Source organism: Scyliorhinus torazame, chromosome 7 (genome assembly GCF_047496885.1).
Source record: "Scyliorhinus torazame isolate Kashiwa2021f chromosome 7, sScyTor2.1, whole genome shotgun sequence".
NCBI lineage: Eukaryota > Metazoa > Chordata > Chondrichthyes > Carcharhiniformes > Scyliorhinidae > Scyliorhinus > Scyliorhinus torazame.
In genome coordinates, this window is record NC_092713.1 from 68,298,723 (window position 1) to 68,304,722 (window position 6,000).

A 6,000-nucleotide genomic window follows, 5' to 3' on the forward strand; every position below is an offset into this window, starting at 1 on the left:
AGGAGAGTAGCTATGAGTGGTGTTCTGTCGACAAACTAGTTCCTCTGAACGGTTGTCTGTCGACAAACTTGTTGCATTAACAGGCATTGGGTGTTAAAAGGGTGGTGGCGTGGGAGCCATAAAAAACATCCAAATTTACACACAACAAACATGTACATTAAACAAACAAACATACAACAAACATGGTGCAGGTTCCATCAGAAAGGACACCGTATCTCTCCATCGGTTCCTTTTTTTCCCATCATCTGGACACCTCATTGCTCAGTAGCGAACAGGGTCGCAAAGGGATTCGTTTGGTGGGAGTCAGACTCTACACTTTCAGACTCAGGGACAGGAATGGATGTTGCAGGTTCCGGGTTTTAGGTGTTTTAGTAAGCTCAGAGAAGGAGGCAAAAGAGGGGGAGGTGTGGCACTGCTAGGGCACGGTGGTGGAGAGGATGCTAGATGGGGACTCTTCTTCCGAGGTAGTATGGGCTGAGGTTAGAAACAGGAAAGGAGAGGTCACCCTGTTGGGAGTTTTCTATAGGCCTCCAAATAGTTCTAGGGATGTAGAGGAAAGGATGGCGAAGATGATTCTGGATAAGAGCGAAAGTAACAGGGTAGTTATTATGGGAGACTTTAACTTTCCAAACATTGACTGGAAAAGATATAGTTCAAGTACAATAGATGGGTCGTTTTTTTGTACAATGTGTGCAGGAGGGTTTCCTGATGCAATATGTTGACAGGCCAACAAGAGGCGAGGCCACTTTGGATTTGGTTTTGGGTAATGAACCAGGCCAGATGTTGGATTTGGAGGTGGGAGAGCACTTTGGGGACAGTTTACGTTAGTGATGGAAAGGGATAAGTATACACCGCAGGGCAAGAGTTATAGCTGGGGGAAGGGCAATTATGATGCCATTAGACATGACTTGGGGGGGATAGGTTGGAGAAGTGTTGGGCACACTGGATAAGTGGAGCTTGTTCAAGGAACAGCTACTGCGTGTTCTTGATAAGTACGTACCGGTCAGGCAGGGAGGAAGGCGTCGAGCGAGGGAACCGTGGTTTACCAAAGAAGTGGAATCTCTTGTTAAGAGGAAGAAGGAGGCCTATGTGAAGATGAGGTGTGAAGTTTCAGTTGGGGCGATGGATAGTTACAAGGTAGCGAGGAAGGATCTAAAGAGAGAGCTAAGACGAGCAAGGAGGGGACATGAGAAGTATTTGGCAGGTAGGATCAAGGAAAACCCAAAAGCTTTCTATAGGTATGTCAGGAATAAAAGAATATCTAGGGTAAGAGTAGGGCCAGTCAAGGACAGGGTTGGGAAGTTGTGTGTGGAGTCTGAAGAGATAGGCGAGATACTAAATGAATATTTTTCTTCAGTATTCACTCAGGAAAAAGATAATGTTGTGGAGGAGAATGCTGAGACCCAGGCTATTAGAATAGATGGCATTGAAGTACGTAGGGAAGAAGTGTTGGCAATTCTGGACAGGCTGAAAATAGATAAGTCCCCGGGGCCTGATGGGATTTATCCTAGGATTCTCTGGGAAGCCAGGGAAGAGATTGCTGGGCCTTTGGCTTTGATTTTTATGTCATCATTGGCTACAGGAATAGTGCCAGAGGACTGGAGGATAGCAAATGTGGTCCCTTTGTTCAAAAAGGGGAGTAGAGACAACCCCGGCAACTATAGACCGGTGAGCCTCACGTCTGTTGTGGGTAAAGTCTTGGAGGGGATTATAAGAGACAAGATTTATAATCATCTAGATAGGAATAATATGATCAGGGATAGTCAGCATGGCTTTGTGAAGGGTAGGTCATGCCTCACAAACCTTATCGAGTTCTTTGAGAAGGTGACTGAACAGGTAGACGAGGGTAGAGCAGTTGATGTGTTGTTATGGATTTCAGTAAAGCGTTTGATAAGGTTCCCCACGGTAGGCTATTGCAGAAAATACGGAGGCTGGGGATTGAGGGTGATTTAGAGATGTGGATCAGAAATTGGCTAGCTGAAAGGAGACAGAGGGTGGTGGTTGATGGGAAATGTTCAGAATGGAGTTCAGTTACAAGTGGCGTACCACAAGGATCTGTTCTGGGGCCGTTGCTGTTTGTCATTTTTATCAATGACCTAGAGGAGGGCGCAGAAGGGTGGGTGAGTAAATTTGCAGACGACACTAAAGTCGGTGGTATTGTCGACAGTGCGAAAGGATGTAGCAGGTTACAGAGGGACATAGATAAGCTGCAGAGCTGGGCTGAGAGGTGGCAAATGGAGTTTAATGTAGAGAAGTGTGAGGTGATTCACTTTGGAAGGAATAACAGGAATGCGAAATATTTGGCTAATGGTAAAGTTCTTGGAAGTGTGGATGAGCAGAGGGATCTAGGTGTCCATGTACATAGATCCCTGAAAGTTGCCACCCAGGTTGATAGGGTTGTGAAGCCTCCTTTGGAGTGTTGGCCTTTATTGGTAGAGGGATTGAGTTCCGGAGTCATGAGGTCATGTTGCAACTGTACAAAACTCTGGTACGGCCGCATTTGGAGTATTGCGTACAGTTCTGGTCACCGCATTATAGGAAGGACGTGGAAGCTTTGGAGCGGGTGCAGAGGAGATTTACCAGGATGTTGCCTGGTATGGAGGGAAAATCTTATGAGGAAAGGCTGATGGACTTGAGGTTGTTTTCGTTAGAGAGAAGAAGGTTAAGAGGAGACTTAATAGAGGCATACAATATGATCAGGGGGTTAGATAGGGTGGACAGTGAGAGCCTTCTCTCGCGGATGGAAATGACTAGCACGAGGGGACATAGCTTTAAACTGAGGGGTAATAGATATAGGACAGAGGTCAGAGGTAGGTTCTTTACGCAAAGAGTGGTGAGGCCGTGGAATGCCCTACCTGCAACAGTAGTGAACTCGCCAACATTGAGGGCATTTAAAAGTTTATTGGATAAGCATATGGATGATAATGGCATAGTGTAGGTTAGATGGCTTTTGTTTTGGTGCAACATCGTGGGCCGAAGGGCCTGTACTGCGCTGTATTGTTCTATGTTCTATGTTCTATGACATTTCAGTGTAGTCTATGTTCTATATCATCATCTTCTCTTTGGCTGCCATACTTTTGACTAGAGTAGTTTGGCTAAAGCTGCTTGGGGTGAATTGGGGTCCATCTCATCATTCCGGATGAGCCTGAACGAATTGTCGTGGTGCCAGAATCGTGTGTTGAGGTTGGAGCTGCTAGGTTGTAATCTGTAATCGTCGGGCGGTGGGTCTGGGACCGGGGCTTTGATGTATGTGACTTTGAAGGGGTCACTGGAATCATGCTCAGATTCGCTGGAAGTGGGGCCTGGTTCGGGGATATAATCATAACGTGGTGTGCTGTGGCTGTCGTCATTGCTGTCGCCATCACTGTCGCTGTCGCTGCTGGTTGAAGGAAGGGAGAGGCGGAGTTGTGCCTCTGGGGGTGGAGTTGAAGATGTGTCTGAGGACGGGCTGGACTGGCTGGGGGAGGGTAGGAATACGTCATCTGTGGGCAGGGCGTGCTCGTCTGCTGCCGCAAACAAGATGTGGTGTGAATGGCTGTTCTGCGAGCCATAAGCCTTGAGTTGGTTTATGTGGAACCACGCAGACTTGCCATTGGGATGTGATCTTGTATACCGAGGGGCTTACTTTGTCCGAAATGGAGTACGGTCGGGAAAATTTGGGGGAAAGGAATGAACTGGGGTTGTACAGGGAAAGCATCACTTGCTGCCCTACTACAAACTCGGTGGCGTGTACCTTTCTGTCAAAACAAACCTTGCTTTGTTTCCTCCTGGTCCCAAGTCTCACAGCTGCTGCGAGCTGGGCTGCCTTTCTATTCTCAGTAAGCTGCTGTACAGCATTTTCATGCGTGAGGGCGGTGACTGCGGGGCTGGCCAAATCCAGTCCTAATAAATACTCTGTCCCTTTCATGGAGCGTCCGGTCATGAGGGTGTGGGGGGTGTATCCTGTGGATACCGTGTTTCTTAGGAACATTAAAGCAAATGGGAGAACTGAATCACAGGTGCCATTGTTCCGTTGTACCATTTTCCTGAGGTCGGCTTTTAGAGTTCTGTTCATCCTCTCCACAATGCCGCTTGACTGGGGGTGGTATGCTATGTGAAATTTTTGCCTGATTCCGAAGATTGTGAAGACGTTTTCCATTACTCGTCCTGTAAAATGGGAGCCTTGATCGGACTCGATACTGAGTGGGAGGCCCCATCTTGTAAAGATGTGCTGTGTTAGGATTTAGCTGTTGTCTTGGCCGTATTTGTTCTCGATGGAAAAGCTTCCACCCATTTTGTGAAGATGTCGATGACCACCAGCACATACTTATAACCATTTCTGCAGAGGAGGTAGGGATCCTATGTAGTCTATCTGCAAATTCGTCGAGGGGCCATTGACGGGGCGGGTGTAACTAAGCTGAGCCTTTCTTGCATATCTGTCCAATTGTTCTGGGCACAGATCAAGCAATTTTCAATGTAGTGAGTAACATCGGCTTTTAAATCAGGCCACCAGCAGAGCGGTCTGAGGTGGGCTAGGGTGCGTTCAATGTCTTGGTGTCCATGATTGTCATGGAACTGACAAATAATCTGGTTCCTGTCCTGGCTGGGAACTACATAAATTCCTTCTTTTAAAATCACACAGTCGTGTGTGGTGATTGCGTTTTTAAACTTGTCATACGGGGCTGGGAAGGTTTCTTTTAAAACTTCCCTGAGTTTTTCATCTTCCTTCTGGGTCTTCGCTAGATCCTGAATGTTGGTCTGTGAGACCTGAACCGCGTGTACTGGGGTGCTCTCGGGGGGGTTCCAAAAGTAACCATGCCTGGAACCTGCCTTCGCTAGGGCGCCTGCTTTAACATTACCGGGGGGGGGGAAGAACGGTGATAACTGTGAACCTTATTTCCAGCCATATTTCCTATTTTTGGCTGTCTCTAGGATATGTCGGAGTAAAGGGGCTGAGGGTAGGGGCTTTCTGTCTGCGGAAATGAATCCTCTAGTTTCCCACAAGGGTAGCACTTCCGTCAAACTATTACAGACATACAAACTGTCCGAATATATGTCTGCTGGGGTCGGCAACGAGTCAGGCTGGTCTGCAATATAAGCGATTGTTGCCAGTTCTGCTGCCTGTGAGCCTAAGTGTCCTGGCAACTTTAGTGAAATTTCTTCTAGGGCGCGTCCCTGCGCGTCCTCTACATAAATGCCGCAATCGGTAATTCTCTTTCCGTTCAAAACTGTGGAGGAGCCATCCACATAAATTTTCAGGGATGCGCACGTGTCTGTGGGCTGGGGTCTCTGGGGTGTATTAACTGTTTTCCTGGGAGGTGTTTTAGGTATAAATGGGCCTGTGTTGTGTTTTGTGGTGATGATCTCACACTCATGAGGGGTTCCTGCTTATTGCAAATTATCGGCTAGGAAGGTGTGGGTCTTGGTTCTTTTAAATGTAATGTCCCGTCCCTGTAAAAGAAGGGTCCAATGGGCTGCGCGGATTTGGCTGACTGCCATCTTTAAGTCGACCGTCTAATAATAGGTGTGTTGGGGTGTGTTCAGTGAGAATGGGGATGGGGTTGAGTCCTGTAATGTAGGTGAAGTACTGTACTGACCAAAAAACTGCGAGCAGGTGCCTTTCACAGGCAGAAAATCCTTGCTCGACAGGATCTAACACGCGTGAGGCGTATGCCCTAGGGCGTAATTGGTCATGGCGTTCCTGGAGGAGTATGGCCGAAGGGTTCGGTTGGTGCTTGCAACTTCGATTGCGTATGGGGAAAGTGGATCTGGGACCTGCTGTGCTGAGGGCTCTTTTTAAAGCATCCATGGCATCCGTGTGCTGTGGAAGCCTTTCCCAAGGTACCCTTTTCTTGAGAAGGTCGGATAGGGGCGTTGCGTTTGTGGCGAAACCGTCGATATGGTTTCTGCAGTAGCCAACCAGTCCTAAAAATGACCTGAGGGCTGAGACGTTGTGGGGAAGGGGCAATTTGACGATCGAGTCAATTCTCTTTAGCTTGATCTCGCGTTTACCATGAGTGA